The 14,270-nt window shown below is 33.7% G+C and overlaps 1 pseudogene; it reads right to left on the minus strand.

The window, feature by feature from the left end:
- LOC149541499 (chromatin remodeling protein DDM1-like) overlaps positions 1–14,270 on the minus strand; it is a 29,519-nt pseudogene that overhangs the window by 195 nt on the left and 15,054 nt on the right.

Below are 14,270 nucleotides of genomic sequence, written 5' to 3' on the forward strand. Positions count from 1 at the left end.
ATCACCTATTTGCAAGATTTTTTCAAAGACCAATAAAAAGAAGATGTTATCTTAGCAGAGTGAGTTGTACAAATCCTATAATCATGCACAATTTTGGTTTTCCCAATCTACGACATAATCCATTTCTTGCAAATCCATTTGTTGATTCTAGAAAGATGCCCAATACCATTTAAAACTTCATATCTAAAATGATATAAAACATAACACAAAAAATCCAAATACCCAAACAAGTGCATATAAATAATATCATTTTACAATTACAATTTCTTACCCAGTCACTATCATAGATAATACAAGTGTTCGTTGAGGCAATATTTATTCCAAGTCCATCGACATGGGTGCTTAGCAAAAAAAATTGAAGATTACTTCCTGGATTGTTAAATTCATTTATCTAAATTATCAAATTAGACCACCATTACATTCAAATACAATATAAATCTTGTAAGTGAAGTAACATTATCATTTTGTCCAGAATGATGTTTAGTAGTGAGAAGTACTTAGTAAATGAAATTCTTCAAAAAATCAAGATGTTTCATTCAAAAAGTGATTAGCTTTTCTATCAAATAATCATAGGTTGTAGTTTCACTTAATGTGTACAATTAAAATAAAGTCCACCAGTTGAAGAATAACTTGTCTTTGTCTATTACCTATTTTAACTTGTCCATCAATGCAACACATTTCATGGCCCATTTCACTTAAATAGTACTCCAACAGGTCTAGAACTCTAGTCCATTAAGACAATACAAGAACCTGTCCACATATTCAAAATTAGTATAACAACATAGAATTTAATTCTAATATGAATATTGATGACCAAAATACAAGAACCTATGCTTGCCTTATGTCCTCTAGCTTTCAAATGTTTTAGAACCGTGTCTAGAAGCTGAAATTTGCCAAATTGTTCCATCAATTAATTTACTAGAGGATAGTCAATTGAGAAGAGAAGAAAGTCCAATTAGGTTTTATGATTTTATCTCAAAAAAAATTGAACATAAGTCTTTTTCATTCAATCATGATAAAAGCATACAAGAAATCTCAAATTGTGACTGTAGTAGATCAGGATGGTTGAAATTCTTGCGCATTTGAATCATTAAATTGTCCAAAGTGGCTTTATGAGCTCTTGTACCTATAGTAAATATGACTTGTTATATTTTCTACTAAATACACAAAAACATTTAATTAATTCATCCAATAATTCCTTCCAAACACACCATATTAAGAACTAAGAATATTTACTGGGCTAAGTTTTATGTTCTTGTATGAACATATTAACCATATGAGTAATTATAGATGGAATTCCATGAGTTGTTCTCACTATTTACTAACTTATCATGTAGATATGGAATAAGAGTCTTCTTTATTAGATGATCTTGGATTTCTTTCCATGTTTTAGTCATTCGTGCATATAATATTATTTCCCTTTTCAGAGGAAGATCTTTCTCCAATCTTCTTTTAGCCTTCTCAAAAGAAAGGGTCTAAGAATTGCATGAAGCTTTGAGATTACCTTTAAACCAATTGTAACTTTTAATATAACATCACTGAATTATATTTAACAAATGAGCAACATTATCATTTCAACAGATAGAGATAAAAGGCATACACACTTGGACCCTTCTTTTCTCATCAATTTCTTCCTGTTTCATTCTATTTATATTTGATCCAAATAGATTAAACCTAGAAAAAAGATGAAAAAAGTTAAAATGCCATCCATCAATGCAATTTATGAGTAGAAGGTATATTTTATTTATAGACATGTCATATATACTCCATTGTGATCACCAAAGAAAACCCAACAACAATAAAATCTATAGGATGTGAAAGTATTTTTCATCATAAAACATAAACCATACTCTACGAAAGTAACACATCCGGCTAAATGGAAAGTATATATTTTCACATAAACCACATTGATATATAGGAAAAGAGATCACTATTCCTTTTTCCATGAGATGGTTACACTTGCAAAGTAAAATTTGATTTTCATGACAAGATCATCACCTCAATGGCAATATTGGACATATTCTAGAAACAATATGTCATAACATGCAATGTAGTATACTATACATGTGTGAGTAGTAAGGTATATTCTTATTTAGATGCATATTTTAGATCCTTCATCATGGCATCCAAAACAACCCACAACAATATACTCTTGATGAAAGGGATGAATAGTTGACGATAAAAAGTGAGCTCTATTCTATGGAAATAACATGACCAATTAAAAAAGGAGTGAAGATCTATTATCACTTAAAGTGACAAGTTTAGATAGCTAATAAGATTTTTATCCTTCTTTCCATGACATGGTAAGACTATAAAATTGATTTATATGATGATTGATCATATCAATGAAGTAAGACGAGATATTTTGGAAGCCCAACAAATGAATGAGCCACTAAATCATTATATCAATGAATAGAATCAAAATCCTCGATACTCTTGTTGCTTTTAATTGATTACCCAAATCATCATATCAATAAAGGTGCAACAACTTATTATAGGCTTCTCTTAGTTACACAATGTGTCATTAGAAGATAATAAGGGAAAAAATGGTTATTTTTTCATGAAAACATTCACCTGCATTCACTTTTGTAAGTAAAATATTTCCTACTACAAGGTCATTCATTCATTTGAGAGAAATATGGGTAGTTAAATGCATAGGGGAGTGAATTTCAACACGTGTCATAAAAGAGAGCTCAATTGAAGCTTAAGTTGTGCTATCTAAGTTGTAATCTTTAATAGGCTTTTAGACAAAGAGGAACAAGAATGAGGGCTTGTATGATAATGGAGATTTGAAAAAAGAGTGTTCTATCCAACTTAAAATCTTTAGTAAAATTTTAGAAGGGGCAATTTGAACAAATCATAAACTGGTGTATTGTTTGAGCCAAAAAAATTAATAGATCTTGTTGTGATGTGGAGCCTAATCAAACTCAGAGCTTTATTCAACATGATTTCCCTCTAGATTATTTCTATGGGGGTCCAAGATGGGGTCAAGGGGTAGCGCCCTTGTGGGGTCCTAGGGCAACGCCCTAGGTGCACCCCTGTCATAGTACAGGGTGGGGTTGAGGGGCAATGCCTGCATGAGGTTTTTGGGGGCAACACCCCAAAAGCCAAAAATGACCTTTTGTTGTACAAGGTGTTAGCTACTATTTTCTATTATTCTACCCCTAATTTTGTAAGTAGAAAAAATCTTGAATAAAAGGCTTAGGGTTAGGGATTTTTCTTGCTATATGATGCAAAAAATTGTTTTTGCAATGTTATTGAGCTATAAGGGATTATAGATTCTAATTAGGTCGTAATCACTAGATCATAATAATATTTGACTTGCTATTTATGGACTAGGATTGGGTGAACCATGTTAAATCTTGGTGTCTTATGTTCTCTCATGTGCGATCTATTATTTTTTGATATTGGTTATATTTTTATGTAACTGCCATTTTTGTCTGAGGTTAATCCTAACAGATCTTCCAAAAACCAAATACTAGACATAGTAATGCCTCTACCATTGATGACCATACATTTGTTCTATACTCTAAAATTGGTACTTGAGTTGAGACAAAAAATTCTAGTTGGTAAAAGCTCTGGTAGAAGAGCAAGATGCCTGTGTATTCACTTGAGTTGTTCTTCCTGAGAAAAATACAAAGAAATATTTCCAGTGGATTTTGTCTAATTGGTTTTTAATTTGTACATCTCTTTTAAATTTGCAGTAGTTTAAAGTTTAAACAAAGATCTTTCATGTACACTTTGGAAAAAGTTTGTATCCCATTGTAAGATGTTTCTTGTTGTTTTCATATAGTTTTTCTTTGTTATGGTGTAACACAAAAATCCTCTACTAGGAGCATAAAAATGGTGCAAGTTACACTTAAAAGCATTTTGCTAAGATCTGATGCAATTTTAATATATGATAATACTAAAAATTTGAAATATTTATGTAATGCATGTTCTCACTAATAATTTTTTAATAATAGTCATTGTACATTTAACTGGTAATTGGAAAATAAATAGAGATTATGGCATTACTATAGTCATAGCAAGAAGAGTGGGTGATAAAGTTACAAAATTTTCTCTAATCTGTCCTATTTTATTAGAAAGGAGCTATAAGAGAGCAATATATGTTTTTGAATTTTATTCCTTATATGAATAGAACTTTTGAAGTAACCACTACTTGGATGGAACCTTACTTTCCATTACTCTAAGGTCAGAAAAAAAAAATCATTCAAATTCAATCCTTTATACATAATATATGGTTGTCATTCATTGTAATTGGTTACAATAAATTCTTCTCCATGTAAACAACAAATATATTGTGGAGATTGTAGTTCCAATAAAACCAAAAATTAATATTTAATCCTTATAGAGTGCTTACCTTTGATTCATGAGAAGAGAATATTTGTACGAAACATTTGTCACTGGAGGATACTACAAATGTGAATTATAGTTTAGGTTTGAGTTAAGTTTTCAATCTAAGTTTGTTTCTCGATGGTGGTGGATTTTTTTCTCTCTTTTTCTACATGTAGGGCATATGTGGTTCAATCTAGTGATTCAACCTATTTTATTTTGATCTTACATATTGGTAAGTTGGGGTTTAGAAAGGTGTAGCTCATAAGAAGTCCCTTTGGAAGAGGATCAAATTCAAAATCTATGGAAAGAAAAACCCACAACTCAAACCAACTTATCTATGCTTATGAACTATCACTTCTTTAGTGACACCAAAGGCTCTCTAAATGTCATTTTATTTCCTACTACTTTTTTTTTTCTTATTTAATTTGAAAATATTGAGGAATTATGTGCATATACTAGTTGTAAGTTTAATTGGTACTTTGATGATAAAATTCAAAGTTTCCTAAAGAGTGTGAGCTCCACTGAGAATGTTGACCAAGAACACATAGTGATTTGTTTTCAGCACAATGCAACAAGAGTTACTCATGCTATTGAAGTATGTCTAGCCCTCATCCACTAGACCCACATGGTTGCATGCAAACAAAATAGGTGTAAAGCTAACATGGTCAAGATATGTTCTAGAGTGCTTCATTTTTCAAAGAGTTTGAGAGCATTATTACAAAACCTATTTTGTCCATTTCCTACAACTATGGCATTCCATGATATGACATCTATTTGAGGTATTTTTAGTCAAACAATTCACATGCCCTATGTATGTTTCCACATTTTGCATACATGCCTATCAAGGCATTAGTAACTACAACATTTTTAAATAAATTCATTTTTTAATGAATCAATGTGTATCCATACTTGATAGATCTTATTTTTAATTGGCTAGTACAATTTTGGTGAAGGTCTTGAATCTTGCATTAACATCTAAAAATAATATTTCCTATGACCCATTTTGTGCATATCCTGCAACAATGGCATTCCATGAGATGGCATCTCTTTAAGGAAGTCTGTCAAACATTTGGTTTTCTTTGAGTTTGATGGCATCTCTTTAAGGAAGTTTTTTGAACATTTCATGCACTTTGAGTTTTCTTCCACTTTTTGCATACATTTCTATAAGGGGATTTATAGTTATAACATCTGACAAAAATACACTTTTGATTGTGCTTTGATGGAGGTTCATGTCTAGTTTTAAAGCTTCTATTTTGCATAGGCTATTAGGATGCTCACAAAGGATGTAAAGTATAAGATTACATTTTCCAATAGCATTCAATGAAAAGTTTCTATATCCTTTTCAAGAATTCCTTCTATACATTTCCTGTAATCATTGAATTCCATGAAACCACATCCCTCTAAAAAAAAATTTCAAATATTTCACATGACTTGTGTATCATTCCATAGTTTGCATACATGTCTATTAGGGTGTTGTATAATGTGACATCTTACAAAAATCTTCTAACAAACATGTCACAGTGAAGGTTTATTCCATTTTCTAGAGCTTCCAATCCAACCTACTTTGGACTATGTTGGCATTTGCTTAAAAGTTTCCAATGAGTTTTGAAAAAATGCAATTTGTACATTTTTTGCATTCGTCAAAGTCCATGAGAGTACATTTTATTGAAGAATTTCATCAAATAATCCACATGCTTTGTGCATGATTCTACATTTTAAGCCCGCTTCCCACTATGATATCTGAATATATTCCACATTTAGTTATTGTTTTGATGGATGGCTACATCATTTTCTAAAGCTCTAATTTGAACACAAGTTGGGAGAATGCCTACATAGGTTGAGGAGTTTGGCTTTGCTCCAACTAGTTCCATTTGATTAAAACCTTGTAAATCCTTTTCAAAAAACCCACTTTGTGTGTATCTTGAAAAAAGGCATGAACATTAAGAAGAGCATTTTTTACCCAAAAAAAGAAAAAGAAACTATATACTTCCTCATGGCCATCTCTATCTCATTTATGCTCATCGTCAATTTTTATTCTCTTCTTCCCTCATCTTGTATCTGATCCATTATCCTCTAATAGATGTCCTTCCCATGCATCCCATGCTCTACTTCACTTCAAAGTTACCTTCAATGAGTCCATCTTAATGATTACAATGGTAAATGGAACAAACTATTGCATAGGTGGTTTGGCATATCAATGACAATCATGCCAATCTTGTGGTCTCTATTAACACATGTAATTTCTTGAATTACTACAATGGTAAATATAAGAGCCTATGACAAAAAAAAATTCTCACATCACTTAGCATACAAAAACATCAGCCACTATCATTCCTCGCTATTAGGAAATTTCTATCATATTTACTAATTTAATTTTTGTTATAATAAAATTGGTAGGATGGTTCTACCCTTTCCTTGTTCACTCAAACACCTTACATTATTCAATTTGTAGGTATCTTTTAATTTCTATATCATTCATCAATCTCCTATCTATATGAGCTTCTTTCAACCTACCTATTTCTATATTCAAGTTTGACAAAAGAACATAAGTTATGGCATTCTTGGATCCATCTCAAAATAAGACATTTTGTAAATAATCCCAACTATATATTCTTATGTAATCTGCATATTGAAGAAACATGTCCATTGGCATTTTGATGATAAATTTTAAAGTTTCCTCAAGAATGTCATCTTGGCCAAGGAGGTCAACCATGCATACATAGTGCATGGTTTTAGGCATAATGCAATAAGAGTCACTCATGCTATTGAAGTATTTAAAGCCTTCATCCACTAAACTTGTGTGACTACATGTAATATGTGAGGCCTCACCCTGGCCCATCATAACATAGACTTATTATTACATTTTGGCATTTGAGACTTTGATATTTTGACAGTTATTTGAGACTTAGATGGGTAGTGAATTATTTTATCTATATATTTTGATACTGCAGTAACATTTTACATTATGGTATGCACTAAGAACTTGTTATTGTATGAAATGATCAAACAAATATGGATGCAGTTTTAGGACATGATACTATTTAGATTTTGATGCAATGTGAAATGTTAATTTGATTATGATGATTTATGATTTATGATTTATAGATAAATATTAATTTGATTATGATGCTTTATGAGATGAATGATTACGATATCTAGATAAATGTTAATTTGATAATGATGACTTATGACATGCATATTTTGATATTTTAACATTTTGAATGAAATAATTGAAATGACTAGGAAAAGAAAATATATTTGAATTATGTTAGTATGGATTTCATAAAATTCAAATTATGCATTTATGGTATACATTTTATATGACCTCCTTAGACTACTGATGCTTGAGTTTAATGTGCAAGAAGTGGAACCATGGAAATTATTGGGGAAAACAAGTTCCAAACCTATGTGAACATAGTTTAACCAAGGTGAATCTTTAGAAGATTCAAAAGCCTCATTGTGAAAATATTTTGTTTCGTAATGTAAGTTTATTTGTATGAAGGAAAGTTGGATCATAATTTAGATGCATTAAGGACATGTCATGGTGATGTGGAATGTATTTTAATGTGTCACTTGACACCTATATTTTTCTATGTGTTGATGACATGTCACCTAGAGTGTTGATCACAAGGTCACTTGATCTTAGTCCTTTTCTTTTCTTCCAATTAATGTTTAAGTACACATGTAGACACCTAAATCTGATTACATCAATAAGTAATCGTATTTAGTTTTCTCCTAGGACATTAATTTTCATCTTCTAGTTAATTAATTAATTTAATTAACTATAGTCTAATTGATAAAATCAAATGATCACCCAAAATCAATTTATCAATTAAATCCCTCGTCCTCTATTAAATTGAATAAATCATCAAATCTATTTTATTTAATTCCATACTCCCATTTTATTGAATAAAAAATTTAATAAAATATCTAAAATCCTAAAAGCCTTCCTAAACCCTATCCTAACCCCTAATCCAACCCATTCACCCATACTAACCTCACTTAACCCCCTAACTAAACCATCTCATCAAAGCTAAATCACTTACACCCTAACCCCCCTTCTAAGCTAATCCTAATCCCCCTTCTAATCATGTGCACAATCATAAACATGGGTTAAGACTTGCTAACCCAAGCTATAGTCAAAAAATATCTTCTCCTCTCACCCTCCAACATAAATGATCCTTACACATCTCTTACACCTCTCCCATTCTCATTCATGACTCTTACATACTCAACCACTCTCATTAAGCCCTTCACCAACCCATAACCTATCCTCTCACACTCATCCTCCTTGTGAAAAGTGTCACTTCCCCATTGGTGCTAGAAAAACACAATCCATGTGCTCCCTTTTGAGTACATCTTGACCCTCCCTCAGCATCTCATCATCTTGGCATCTTGACCATCCATTCCTCCAACCCTTGGCCTATAAATTGAACCCTCTCCCTTCACTAAAACAATCCACCTTCCATGAAAAGTTATAATGCTATTTTGAGATATCATAAACTACCAAAATACCATTATAATGTTGAAATCACTCCATAAATCCATTGTTGAAACCTTGCTTCACTCACTCCATCCATCCATCTAAATCTTGAGCATATCTTGTGAGCATATACATCTTAAATTAGGGACAAATCCATTGCATCATGATGTTATACCATTAGGATCCTACCATTCTTGGTTTGATTCCTTTTGTGGTGATAACAATCGGTCCTATCTTAATTGTTTGCTTGTTTGGTTTTGTTAATGCTTCCATTTAATAGTTAGTATTCATATTACAACACTAAATTAGGTGATACGTTTTGGCATGCCCGATGGGGCCCCACATTTGGGTCAACCTAATCATTTTATTTTTATTTTTTGTGTTAACTAACTAAAATAACCTTATTTGCTTGTGTGTTTTTGTGATAAGTTTGCTAATCTTTTTGCAGGTACGTAGGTAATCCTTTCAAAATCACGCTTCTGGCCATCCAATTAGTTTCCATTTTTAAACACTTAAAAATAGGCTTGATTTGCGATCTTGCAACCCCGAGAATACGATCCTACGACCGTGGGAATACAACTATTCACCAATGGGAACATGAATCTGCAACTGTGAGTTTGTAGTTCATCCCCAACCAGTAACTGCCACGTGCCTTAGAATAGCTCTGCATCCCTGATAGTCTTTCCTTCTATGGGAATGCTAGAACAACCTATGGGATTACTACCATTTTCTTGTGGGAAAGCCACTATTGACCAATCAAACTTTCAAACCTATTCCTACCATTGACCTCTCAAACTGGCCAAAGTATTTGTCTGTGGGAACGCTCAGAAATCAACCCACGGGATCGCTTGCTCGTGAGATTGCATTGTGTTTATTTTAACCCACGGCCTAAATTTTCACAATTTTCACTAGTTTTTGTCCTACATTCCTACGAACCTTTCTCGCCATCCCGCACCTATAGGATTGTTGCTTAAACCTATGGGTTCCAACTGTTATCTAATTTTCTCAAAATTCTGATAGTTTTCCATACAGGTTTTTATGCTAACATATTTTTTGTAGGTTTCATCATCATGATCATCCTTTAAATGGCTTAAAATTGAATAAATCTTGTTTTTTGTCTTTCATGGAATGGATGATTAAAGACTAAAATTAACCATTACGATGAACACTTCATTTTAAGGTGTTAATGAACATTATGTGCAAACACTTAAAATTTGGGGCTTAAAATAAACTTCATCAAATCTTGAATGCCTTAAAGGTTAAAATGCTCTAATTCCCTCCTTTTTGAAGCTTTGACACACAATTTCCCTTTTGCTGACTCAATTTACTTTTGTTGATGACATTGTAAAGTTGGAATGAATCTTGTATGTTAAACACCTGTGTTTTCAAAAATCATAGAATAGAGCATTAAAGTGTCCAATTAGTAATGAACCCCATGTCTTACATGTTTTGAGATTGTACATTTTTGTGCATCTTATACTTCTCTCTTTTCATGCAAAGTAAGACCTTTTAAATACATGATGCATGTACTGAAAGTTGTTAGCAAGATCATCTGCAACAACCTAGGAGTGCTTCTAGCAAATTCATCCACCTCTGGGAAGCACATCCCCTTTGGTGAGAAGCTCAAACTAGTAAAAATTTTGGCCAGTATATAAATGAGGGGAAAGGTAAACTTTCTAGCTGTATCTCTTAAGTTTAGGTGGAATGTTTCTAGGGGTAGCCTGAGGTGGGAAAACTTTTCCATGATTTTAGCGTGTTCGAAATAGATTTTTAAGTGGATCACATCTAGTAACAACTCTTTAAGAGACTCCATAGACCAATTTACAACCCTCTTAGTCAAAAATATCTCACTTTTTTTCCATGGTATGTTTATTCACAGTGCAGGGGAAACAACATCCCCCAAGATTACTCACCATTCTGCTCCCCTGGTAGAGGCATAAGGGCACCTAGGTTTCATCTCCAAGGGTCGTTGTTCCCACAAAATGGGAACTTCTATTTGCCATGCCTTGAAGATTCTTTGATGTGTATCCTTTGTCAATCAACTCTTGTATCGACTCCCCTCTTTAATTAGAGGGAAATATTGCACTAGAATCAGGAGACACCAAGTTGTGGGCCATTAGATAGCATATTGCAATAAAAAATATGACCTTAGGGATAAAGTGTGTGTTTGAACTATTTTATTTTGTGATCAAGACCTATGCAAAATATTTGTTGAACATACATGATTCAATGGTTATTATCAAAAATCCTTTTGCTAAAGAGATCAATTGTTTGTGTTTATCAAAGTTTCCTTGTCCTTTGAGAAATTGTTTTCTCATTAAATCCCCATATCATAAAAGAAAAGTTTCACATTTGTCATCTCAAACAATAGTTGTTAGCAAGTCCATTCGCAAAAATTGCTTGTCTTGTTGGTCTAGTTAGTCCATTTGTCTCAAAATTTATACTGGTCCCTTTCAAAACACACCAAAGCTCACTAAAAAAATCCCAGTTGCAAAACCTTTTGGTCTAAAGTCTTGCTCTTTTTCAAAAAATACCTTTCCATCTACCCTACTTGACTGAAAATATCACAAATTATCTTTGAGAGACCTCATCTTCCCATATGAAAAATGGTTGTTAGCAAGCCCACTCACAACACTGTCTTTTCATCTTGGTTTAACTTTATCCATACTTGTTACCTAAAAACCCCCAAACAATACCACACAAAGTCTAGTTACCCACAAACCTTTTGTTCCAAAAATCCAAAAGTTTCTCTTTTCAAAATGCCTTTTGCTACCAATCTACTTGACTAAAAATGTCACATTTTAGCCTTGCCTAGAAGGTAGTTAGCCAAACTAATCTTCAAGTCCAAAAACCTACTATTTCTCAAATGATTTATGTTCCAACCTAAGGTCTAAAAGGTATACTTAGCATAGTCACTACCTCCAAAACCCCATAGTTGTGATCTAAATCCTTTGGAAATATCTCATGTTAGGCCATCCTAAGACTAAGTTTAAAAAGGCCAAGCTTCCTCAAATACCAGTTTATAAGGAAATCAAAGCAAAGCATAAGAGACACACACCCAATCCTAGGATTTCCAAATTAGGTCAATTTGAGAAAGACAGAGTAGAGGTAGCATTCCAAACCAAATGGGACTACAAAATTCAAAACCTAGTCTTTCGATGTGGTGTTAATATGAGCCTTATCAACAACTCTATTGTTACTCATTCTAATTAGGTCCTCCATTTTTCCACACACACTTGCACACTTATAGGTTTAGACTCTCATCTAGGAATCACACTATCCCATACAAACATTTGACATTAGACCATCTCCTCCCATCTTAGGTTGACTAAAAAAGAACCGTCCACATGCATTGTTAAAATCTCAGCATCCCCCATTATTTTCGTCACTCACTTTGAAACATTTTGCATCATATATCTCATCATCCTAGGTATCCTTGGAACACAACATTTGCTAGAAATAGGTTGTCATTGGTGTCCCACATCACCTTGAGCTAAAGGTTAGGGTCACACATTTTGTATCACCATCACATTTCCACATTCATATTTTAGGAAACACAATCTCTCTCACTTAGCACCATATCATTTAGACTCCCTTAATATCATACGTATCTAGCATCATCGTTCACTACATTGCCATCTTTAGAAAAATCATTCTTTCATGCCACCCACTACACGTTTTGGCAGAAACACATAGAAAAAGAAGGATATGGATCCTAGTCATAGTCGTAACACATCTCGAGCTCAGTCATACCCCATAGTGTCCATGACACCATTAGATCCACCACCAAAAATCCCAAAAGAACTAGGATCATCAATAGATATTGAGGCATTCATGAACCAACTAGGTCATGCTATCATTGTAAATGTGATACCATCATGGAAAATTTATTACGGGATAATGTTGGTGTCTTTGAGTTTGGGAGACCACCACCTATCGACATAATAGATCCTACTCACCCATTGTTAGATTGGAAACAACCTTAGGTAGAACTAGCAAACCCAAATATACCCTTGACTGAAGTGTTGGTTCCCATTCTGTAGAACACCCACCCCACTCTCACTCAACCATTAGTGCATACTACATCCCAACCAACCTTGAATATACTATCTGCATCTATTTCCACCACTCATTTTTCCACTCCATTAAATCCTCCATTTGCATCCAGCAACACTACCTTTTCGATTCCACCCCGAATTACATCTAGTCCATATGCTACTCACATACCACTACTAGGGTCCAATACCTCATCTTCCATCCCACCTAACATCACTATCAACCCCTTTGTAGCTAGCCAAAGCTCTTCAACCGCATTTCCTTTGGGACCTTAGAATATTGCTACGACACAGGGACCTATCACTAGTCTTCCCCCTAGCACTGCAGTCATGTCCATACCTTAGACACTATCATCCATTGGTTCACATAGTTATTCACTCCCACCCCTTACTAATTATTTGTCCATGCCACCTTTAGGTAATAGCCAAAATTCACCACTACTATAGTTCCCTATAGTAAATACTTTTCCACAAATTAACTACCTTGAGCCTATCCAAAATTAGTCATACTCTCAAGTAGGCACACAACCCACATATCCTAGGCATGGTATATATTCCCAAAGTAGGGCACAAGCATTAACCACATTACCATAGTCTTCACACTAGCAGTATGCCCAAGCACCGACGTAGAACTATCTTATAGGGCAGCAACCTCATAGTTATATACCACATCAACCATCTCCTCAGCAGATGTAACAGTATGCGCAACCCACATTCTAGAAACCCATAGCATCCACTCCACCTATAATGCAAACTATTTTTCCACAAACACCATATGGCCATCAGAGTTCTCCATATCAAAATTTAGATTCTGGCACATATCCTACATTGGGGTAGCTAGATCAGGGGCAGTCACTCCCCCCACTGTAAACTCTGAATGGGAAGAGATAAAAAAATTCTCTCAAATCCTTTAAGCATGGGACAAACTCCAAAAATTTCAAATCTAAGAATGATTTCCCATACCCTTTTGATAGGACTATTATGATGACACCATTTCCTAAACATTTTGAGATCCCCAAGTTCAACAAATTTAGGGGGAAGAGTGATCCAGTCACAAATATTAAGGAATTTTATATGCACTATCAAGAGGTAGCCTACAATGATGTGTTCCTTATACGGCTCTTTCCCAAGATCTTAGGAGGTCTAGCCTTAGAATGGTTCTGCCATATTCCTCAGGGCACTATTAAAACCTTTGTAGATCTTCCTGAGGCTTTTGTCACTTAGTATACCCATCTCATTAAAACTGAACTATCTATAGTGGATCTAGTCCATACTAAATAGAAAGGAGGATAAAGCATCATAGAATACTTGCAACGCTGGAAGATCCTCACAACAAGAATCTCTTGTACCATCCCTAAGCATCATCTTGTCAAGATGTTCATAAACAATGCACA

Source organism: Cupressus sempervirens, chromosome 8 (assembly GCF_028749045.1).
Source record: "Cupressus sempervirens isolate cs-2001-9-10 chromosome 8, ASM2874904v1, whole genome shotgun sequence".
NCBI lineage: Eukaryota > Viridiplantae > Streptophyta > Pinopsida > Cupressales > Cupressaceae > Cupressus > Cupressus sempervirens.